This window comes from Scylla paramamosain, unplaced genomic scaffold, assembly GCF_035594125.1.
Source record: "Scylla paramamosain isolate STU-SP2022 unplaced genomic scaffold, ASM3559412v1 Contig53, whole genome shotgun sequence".
NCBI lineage: Eukaryota > Metazoa > Arthropoda > Malacostraca > Decapoda > Portunidae > Scylla > Scylla paramamosain.
This window is the reverse complement of record NW_026973718.1, coordinates 637501-647152: the sequence shown is the minus strand read 5'-3', so window position 1 is coordinate 647152 and position 9652 is coordinate 637501. Positions and strand designations below refer to the sequence as shown.

General features: G+C 41.8%; 2 long non-coding RNA genes across 4 annotated transcripts in view; one reads left to right on the top strand and one right to left on the bottom strand.

Annotated features, from left to right (window-relative positions):
• Window positions 1-1191: 1191 nt before the first annotated feature.
• LOC135098274 (uncharacterized) lies at window positions 1192-5006 on the top strand. Its single transcript, XR_010266773.1, has 3 exons — window positions 1192-1396; window positions 3392-3513; window positions 4395-5006. It is a non-coding gene; the product is annotated as an uncharacterized LOC135098274 (long non-coding RNA).
• Window positions 5007-5107: 101 nt separating this feature from the next.
• The window catches only part of LOC135098273 (uncharacterized), a 10039-nt gene continuing 5494 nt past the window's right edge, over window positions 5108-9652 (bottom strand). For 2 of the 3 annotated variants that reach the window (XR_010266771.1, XR_010266772.1), the window contains exons 3-4: window positions 7536-7640; window positions 5108-5693 (exon numbers count right to left, since the gene is read on the bottom strand). This is a non-coding gene — a long non-coding RNA (uncharacterized LOC135098273). Of the gene's footprint in view, window positions 5694-7535; window positions 8710-9652 lie in introns of those variants that run through there. The other variant, XR_010266770.1, reaches the window with a different exon arrangement.

Here is a 9652-nt window from a genome sequence, read left to right as displayed (position 1 = left end):
AGCATCTAACACAGCCCCTTCACAGAACACCACATACCTCACACATACATAGGTACATAAGAACATAAGAAATAAGGGAAGCTGCAAGAAGCAGCCAGGCTTGCACGTGGCAGTCCCTGTATGTGATATACCTACCTATTTCCATCTGGTATCCCCCATCCATAAACTTGTCTAATCTTTTAAAGCTCTCTAGTGTCCTAGCACTAACAACATGATTACTGAGTCCGTTCCACTCATCTACCACTCTTTTTGAGGACAAATTTTTTTCCTATCTCCATCCTAAACCCAAATTTTTCAAGCTTGTACCCATTATTTCTTGTTCTACCCTGGTTGCTGATCCTAAGAATTTTGCCTACATCCCCCTTGTTATAACCCTTACTTACCACTCAAAGACTTCTATCAGGTCCCCTCTTAACCTACGTATCTCTAAAGAATATGAATTTAACAGCTTCAACCTCAAGACCTATATCTTTCCTGTAATGTGGGGACCAGAACTGCACAGCGTAGTCTAGATGAGGTCTGACCAGCGCCAAGTATAACTTTAATACTACTTCCGGCCTTCTACTTTTAACACTCCCTAAAAATCACACACACACCACAGGAGCCTCACAAACAGTCTGACAGCCTTCACAAGCAGCCCCACACTCCACCACAGACACACCAGACCCACTTCCACCCCCCCCCCCCCCCCCCCCCTCACCCACTTCCCAGCCCCCCACAGCAGCCCCCAGCCACCACAAATGAAGTCCAAAGGAAGGGACTGTGGCCTCACCCAGCCAGCCAGGACAGCCTACAGAGAGAGTGGTAGTCCCAGTCAAGTCACAAAATATAGGCTTGAGTTCTTCCTACAGTTTTGAAGTCAATGATTGGACAGGTTCTCTTTGTTTACACATTGTTATTGTTTTTTCTTTCCATTCTCTCTCTCTCTCTCTCTCTCTCTCTCTCTCTCTCTCTCTCTCTCTCTCTCTCTCTCTCTCTCTCTCTCTCTCTCTCTCTCTCTCTCTCTCTCTCTCTCTCTCTCTCTCTCTCTCTCTCTCTCTCTCTCTCTCTCTCTCTCTGCCCTTCACTATTGTTAGGTAATAATTGCAGTAACAACCCAGTAGTCATGGTTATTATTGTATATTTTTTTAGCACTCCAGAACAGTGTAGCAGTAGTAGTAGTAGTAGTAGTGACGTAGTTGAGCAGGAATTAAGTACAGTATTAAATATATTCTGATCTTGATTTGTGTTGCAGGCCAGACAGCTTAGTGGCAGAGCTGCAGGTGGCCCTTGTAAGCTTCCTGGTGGCACAGGTGTAGGACAGCTGGGAGCAGTGGAGGTGCCTGATGGGGCGGCTGTGCCGGACAGAGGGGCTGCTGCTGCTGCTGCTGCTGCTGGGAAGAGCCACACTTGTATGGTAAGCTTCTCTCAGTCCTTCTCTAACAGGTTAATGAGGTTGTTGTTGTCGTTGTTGATGTATTTTTTTTATGTTTTTCTCTCTATATAAAATTGCTCTCTCTCTCTCTCTCTCTCTCTCTCTCTCTCTCTCTCTCTCTCTCTCTCTCTCTCTCTCTCTCTCTCTCTCTCTCTCTCTCTCTCTCTCTCTCTCTCTCTCTCTCTCTCTCTCTCTCTCTCTCTCTCTCTCAAGTTGGCTTGGTGGTAGTGGTAGTAATAACAGTAGGAGTAGTAGCATTAGTAGTAGCATGAACACCACACACTTAACACTCCCAACTCTCCCTTCCAGACCATAGTAGTAGCAGCAGCAGTAGTAGTAGTATTAACACTAACCAATCATTATTTCTCTACTGGTGATCTTCTAGCTTTCCTTACTGAGTCTTGGTCATCCTCTTTTAGAGATTTTTGAGGTGAAACTTTTGCTGTTGCTCTTGGACTTATCAAAAGCTTTTGATAGAGTCTGGCACAAAGCTTTGATTTCCAAAACTACCCTCCTACGGCTTCTATCAGCCTTACCTCTCTGTACAACTTCATCTCAAGTTTACCTTTCTGACCATTCTATTGATGCTGTGGTAGACGGTCACTATTCTTCTCCCAAATCTATTAACAGTGGTGTTCCTCAGGGTTCTGTCCTGTCACCCCACTTTTCCTATTATTCATCAGTGACTTTTCCCTAAAAACCAAACTTGTTGTCCTATCCACTCCCCTATACTGATGATACCACCCCGCCCACTTATCCATGTCTTTTCATAGACATCCAACCCTTCAGGAAGTAACACCAGTTCACGCAGGGAAGCCACAGAACACCTCACTTCTGATCTCTCAAAAATTTCTGACTGGGGCAGACCAAACTAGTTATTGTTTGCTGTCTAAAAAAATCAATTCTTCCATCTATCAACTCGACACAACCTTCCAGACAACTATCCTCCCTCTTCTTCAATGACACTCAGCTGTCCCCCTCTTCTACACTGCCACACTCCCCTGCCTGTTTTTCCCTTGGTACAGAAGCTTCTCATGTGATGGCTCACCCATAATTTTCCTCACATAATGAGTCCTGGCAAAGCTTGACAGTGAAGAAAAGTGTTGTGATGGTATTTGTTCAAGAAGAGGATCAGTAATTGTGAGACAGGAAGGAAGATGGCAAATTCCAGAAGCAGCCGTCACCCGGAGTGGTGTGTGGACGGAGGCTGCTCCACCCCCAGTCATCCTGCAGCTCACAGTGGTCTCTTCTGACCAGGAGAAAGATGGCGTGGCAATTAAGTGTTCACCGTGCATGTGTTCTACCATCAACTTATTATTCCTGTATCTGTCTTCCTTTTTTGCCCCTTAGCCTTTCTCTCAGGAGTGGCAGCTGTGCCCAGCACTAGTGTAGCCCCTGGCCAACTGTGTCACGGCTGTCTTTGATCTCCCTGTCTTCCTTCCAGCCCCACAGTTACTGACCTCGACTCAAACACCATCACGGCACTCTCTCCCTCCCTGTTAAACTTGCCGGGATCCATTGTAATGTAAGGGGTATTGAATGTGAGCAATGAAATGAGAAGGTAGTGGCAAGGGGGAAAAAAGTACAGGGGAGCGCAGGAGAGACACTCTCTCCACTGTGCCTGACAGCGCAGGAGAGACACCTCTCTCCACTGTGCCTGACAGTCTTTCAGTGATTGAAAAGACTGAGCATAACATCTTCAGGGCACGTGAGTTGTCATGCATGACAATTTGGCACTTTTTCCATGTCTTCTTATTTGAGTAGACATATCATATCTTGTCATAATGAAAAGTCTAGTTTATCATGTATGTGGAGACCTTCAAGTTACAATACAGCCCACTGCTTTAAGAGTTAAATGTACATGTCAATGTTTTCTGTCGTGCCTTCTTTGCTGTGTAATGTTGTGGTGAAACGGTTAAATTCTGGACCGAGTTGTGAGTCATGCAGCAGGAGTACAGATGTGTGTCTTCCCCACAGGTGGTAACACGGAGAGGAAGTGGAAGAAACCTTGGGACGCTCCCATAACTCAGGAGCAAGAAATACACCTTACTGGAAACCTTGTGACTGACAGGTGGCGGTGACTGCAGGAACCAATTCAGGTGAACACTGTGTTTTGTTGCTACACTTGAGAATCCCTCTCTCTTATCCTAAATTTAAAAATCTAAGTTTTTAATTGTCATGTCTTGTCATGTTTTTGTCCCACCAAAAAATTGATTACTAGAGCTTGATTTACTGCCATGGGAGGTATCAGAAATTGGCAAGTTGCTTGTCATTAAAAAAAAAACTGGGGAAATCTAAAATATGCACCACTTTCATTCACTCCCAACAATTTTGGATAAGGAATCCTCAACTGTATGTAATCAGAGTATTGTTGAGAGTCATGGTGTGTGTGTGTGTGTATGTGTGTGTATGAATCCTTATGTATGTATGTGCAGGATAAGAGGGAGGTGGTTAATAAGATTAGTAAATGCATGGAGGAGAAGGCGTGCTCTCCTACCAAGATTAGAAGAGCAGTAAGTGTGAAAATAGTGGTACAGGATTGCAAGAGAGGCAGTGTGTGGGCTGGGTAAGTGCACATGTGGTGCTTTTGTTAAGAGTGACCGGGATGGATGAGTGTTACCGGTGTGGTGTGTTGTGGAGAGTTACTGAAGAGGGTTAGAAGGAATGGTCTGCAGTGATCAGTGTGAAATAAGAGGAGAGGATGCGTTGCTTGAGTTTTTCTTGCGAGATGTGCACGTGAAAGGTGTTTAGTGAAAAATAAGGTTTTTGGGGGAATTTATGGATATAGAAAAGATAAATAGATATGAATTGTTGGGTGTTTCAGGATTGTTTGGGCCAGGTGATGGGCTGTTCAAGGGAGTGAAAAGTTTGTGAAAAGTAAAATGCTGGCATTTGAGTTATAGAATTAGTGTGTATGTGTGATATAAGTTCATGTCTTAGTAACTTTCCATCTTCCCCAAGTTGCATTACTCTTTTGCAGATGTCTGTCTTGTGCTGGCGAACGTCCTGTCTGCAGTCAGGCCAGTAGTGCTATGTCGCAGGGTGTGACATCAGGTGAAGAGCCAAATGGAGAGTGTCTGCAGCCAGTACTGGGTGTGCTGATGCTGTACAAGTGTCGAGCCAGGTGCCACAGCACATGACTCCACCAGTGTAGTGTCTCTAGTCCAGGATGCACTGCTGTGTACGACTTGTATGTCTTTATAAATTTGTGACTATTCTTATTATATTTGTGAAATAAGACTTGTATGTCTTTGCTAATAAATAAATATTTGTGACTATTCTTATTATATATGTGAAATAAATATATAGTTAGCTAACAGTGTGGTATAATAGTGTAAAAATAAATATTTGATAATTCATGCATGCCCCAAAGGTAAAAAAAAAAAAAAAAAACAGGATTGTGCCCTCTAAACTTTTAAGATACCACTTGCACATAAAAGCCCCGTCCCAGTGACTCCAGTGTCGGCTGGGATGGGGCTTCTATGTGCAAATGTGATATCTTAAACAAAGGTTAGTAGCCAATCCTGGCTTTTTTTTTTTTTTTTTGCCTTGAGGGCATGACCTGTACTCCCAGAAAGACTATTTGCCAAAGATATTATTGACATGGCATAAATAACTATCATTATGTTCAAGATGGTATACTGAATGTTTATTGTTTTAATGTGAATGTCAGAGTGAATAAATACACAACAATAATATAAACATGGCACTTTTTTTCCTTATTACTGAAGTGCTGGAATGTACAAAACTTATCCCAAGCCTGAATGAAGGTGGTGGTGGTAGTTGTTGAATACAGAAGAGAGGGACTTGCTACATTCTTCCTTCCCAGACTGGAGTGGACTGGAGAACTCTTGCAGCAGGGCCTGGGAGCAACAACACTTGCCAATTCTTGTGTCCTTGCGTCAACTTGAGTGAGGAGCAACCTCTTCTTTGTGAAACTGCCTGCAGCTCTCGTGCCTCCACAAGTGTTGAAGCTTGCCTGTCGGTCCCGCCATGACTTGAAGGGAATTTTACGTGTTCTTCCCGCTTGAAATTCTTGACCCACTCCTCTTACTGCAACTTGACTCTTCCCTGATTGCTTTGTCCCAACGATACTTAATACCTCTTGTGGGGCTTGAAGGTGGTGACGCTCTGCCTCTTTTCCTGGTGAAGCTTGACTCCCTGATTGCAATGGAGTACATTGGGCCTGGCGTGACAACACTGTTTAATAACCAGGTGCTGGTAGAGATTCCTGTGGGCTGTTCATGGGATGATGAAGTGGAAGCTGCACACTTCACACCTACAAGGAAAACAGACCATTAGTTCCTAGATACATGAAGCTTGTTGTATGTGTTGTGATTCCTTGTAATGTGTTTGATAACTGATTCCCTACAAAACTAAGACTACACAAGATATATGATGGGAAAATGGAGGAAGCCTGACAAGCACTGCATGGTATGGGAACTGTGCTGAGATTTAATATGAAATATGGCTAAATTCCATACTGTCATATTCAAGAAACAAAAATTGAAAGAAAGGAAAGCACCGGGTAGAGAAAATCTGAAAAGTATGGCAGTATAACGTTTGAAGCTGAGAAATGCGTGTTTGATAAATACGTCCCTATTATAATTTAAAGGCAAAAATTTGAAGGATGATGCAGAATAGAAGAAAACACCAGATAGAAGAAATTTGCATGGCATCACAGATATTTCAATGGCATGACAGTTAATACACAAGTTTGAAAGATGAACCTGATTAAATATTTCTGTATCTCTGCGCTCATGAAGAACACAAATAAAAAACTTACAATTTGAAAAGAAGAGTCATTTTAAACTTTGATCCGTACCTTTTAAGTTTATTAATTTTATTCATAGTCAGTTTATGGTTCCAGAGAAACAACAATTTCAAATCTAGCCTATCTTTTTGAAACCCACTGTATAATGAACACGTCATGTAAGGGAAAGAATTTTGTAGCCAAATACATGAGGAAATATTATACAAGAAAATATTTATCAGATGAATAACAAATTAGGAAAAGAACTATCTGAAATAGGCCAACTTTCAGGTGAACTGGATAAAAAAAAATAAATAAATAAGTAGTTTAATAGAACAAAGCAGTATTAGAAAAGTCTAATGCAAATTTAGAATGGAAATGTGTGTGTGTGTTTGAGAAGGGGTTATGTCTTTTTGAGTGCATGACCATTGTTTTGGCTGCCTGACTAGGTTTTTGAGTGTCACCAGATTTTTGAGTGCATCACCAGTTTTTTGAGTGCATCACCAGTTTTTTGAGTGCATCACCAGTTTTTTGAGTGCATCACCAGTTTTTTTGAGTGCATCACCAGTATTTTTGAGTTCATCACCAGTATTTTGAGTGCCACCAGTTTTCTTGTGCCACCAGTTTTTTTTTTTTGAGTGTCATCATTATTTTCTGCATGAGAGTGCGTGGGTGTGCATACAGCGTTATTAAAGGTAGGTAAGTAGGTAGGTGTGTGTGTGTGTGTGTGTGTGTGATAGTGAATAAAGGAAAATAATGACCAATCGTAGTTAACAAGCCAACCGCTACTCAGCACAGCGAATAAGCAGAGGGACCACAAAATAGCAGCCACGGACACACCAATCCAACATGATTTTACGTGCTTATATAATATAATCTCAAATTCACTTCCTTAATTATCACCTCAGTAAGCTTAATCAGACGTCAATCACCTGGACAAACAAGCAACCAACTTACCATCTGGTCAGCATACTTCTCTCACCTGACAAGTTAAATCACTTTACCTGCAGTCTAATCACCCTTGCAGCTTATTCCCTCGCAAAATGCTAAACTTCTATCTATAACTTCCCATCTGATCAGCATATTCATCTCTCCCCTGATAAGCTTAACTACTTAAGTGTTGTAATCACCATCTTTTCAACCTAATCACACCTACCAACCTCACCTGGTCAACCTATATCAGCTCAAGCTAATCACATTACCTAACGTGGCTTACCTAATCCCCATACCTGGACAAAACTAACCCAATCACACCTATCCATTCTAATCCTCACGTATTCAACCTAATCATTCGCAATCTCAAGGGTTACACATTAATTCCATGCACTGAGTAATAATCTAATATTCTTATCATTACCATACTCTTACCTTCACTCCTTCACCGCCTCCTTCAGCCTTCCGCCACGAGACCACCGCACTTCGACCTTTCTCCCTCGTTGCGAGTCGTGAAAAGAGCCGAGCGGGGACACCAGGCTGGAGGAATACGAGACAATGATCCCTATTCTGAAACACTTCTGCGCCGCACCTCCACTAAACTGATAAGACTAAATGAAGTTGCACAGGTTTTCAAGGATGTTTTAATGGTTCTAGTGACATTAACACGATTTCTATATTATTAACAGGAGAAACGCAATTGAAAACCCGGCTAATCATCTCTGTGGCATTTGAAAAAAAAAATATGGTGAGAGAACAAATGAAGCGTTTCAGAATATGTTGCTATATAAGTTCTTTTTCTATCACTGGTATTAATTTGTGTGCGTTCGTATGTTTGCTGGCTTGTGTAAGTAAAGTTATTTTATTAAAAATATCGATGTTTTTTAAGTTTGTAATTAACGAGTGTTTGAATGATTGTAGGTCTCTCTCTCTCTCTCTCTCTCTCTCTCTCTCTCTCTCTCTCTCTCTCTCTCTCTCTCTCTCTCTCTCTGACTAAAATATTATACGTATGTAAGATGAACTCCCAAAATATAAGAGTACGATAAGTAAAGTGATTCGGAATTAAAAGAAGTTTCTAACAGGTTATGAATGAGTTCCAGAACAGTGAACGAGACGACACATTGTTTCCTTAATGGATCAAAAGAAGAAGAAGAAAAAAAAAAACATTATTAAGAAACGTCATATGATCTTAGGAAACTTATTATACTGATCGACTAATGATAATAATAACAGTGAAGGAAGGAAAATAGGAGGAGGAGGAGGAGGAGGAGGAGGAGGAGGAGGAAGGAGGAGGAGGAGGAGGAGGAAGTGTAGGTTATAATAATATAGTAGGAAAAACGAGACAGTAAATAGTCATAGGAAGTGAAGGTGGTAGTAGTAGTAGTAGTAGCGGTGGTAGTGGTGGTGATTATGGTGGTGGTGGTGATGGTGGTGGTGGTGGTGGTGGTTGTATTAGTAGTAGTAGTAATAGTAGTAGTAGTAGTAGTAGTAGGAGGAGGAGGAGGAAAGGAAAATGAGTCTGGTTTTAATACTTGCGGTACTTCTCCTCTTTCTTCTCTTCCTGAAATCCACAAACTTTAGACATAAAAATGGCGGCAAGACACTTGGATTTGCTTCCCCCCCTCTCTCTCTCTCTCTCTCTCTCTCTCTCTCTCTCTCTCTCTCTCTCTCTCTCGTTATATATATATATATATATATATATATATATATATATATATATATATATATATATATATATATATATATATATATATATATATATATACTATAAGGAATATCGGTCCTTCCGTCTGAACAAATGAAGAAAAAAATGAAGATACTGACGAGAAAGAAATAATTGACAGAATAATGGAGGGTGAATGAAATGTTAACATAAACACAGTTTCGTTCAGGAAATCAGTGAACGCCTTAGGACCAAAATTCGCCGCACTTCCTGTCTGCGGCCGACGCGTCAAGACGAGCATGACTGGATGGCTGCCTCGCTATTTTTGGCGCTAAGTGGATGATGCGTCGGTGTGAGCCACTCTCCCCTCTCCCTCCCCGCCCCCTGGTCGTGGTATTCTGGGCTGGTCCGCGGAGGGCGCGGGGCCATCCAGGTTTCCATTAAGGGGAGGCATTAACACGGTGCCCAAATTAGCCTCGCTATTCTGTGGAGGAGAAAATAAGCGGCATCGAGTCTTTATTAACATTATTTTTCACGAGATTTGGAGTGCAAATAAAATTAAGCTTGTATTTTAAGTTTTGCCCGAGTTTTGCGTTGTGTCTGGGGAAGATGATACCACACCACGCTGTCCCTCCACCCCGCGCCGCGTGTCACGCAGCGCGGCTCGCCACTCCAGCACGACGCTCTTGTGTGCACGTACTGGAGAACTGTACTCTCACCCAACATCTAAGGAATAACTATAGATACGAAACAATGGAAGATGTATTTACAAAATGTACAACTAGCGAGATGTGTAATGTAATTTTCGATGTACTTAAAGTATATAAATAAGGAAATTTAAATGAATGCGAATAAGTTGTATGATATCTGGTAATGTCTATTTTTGGGT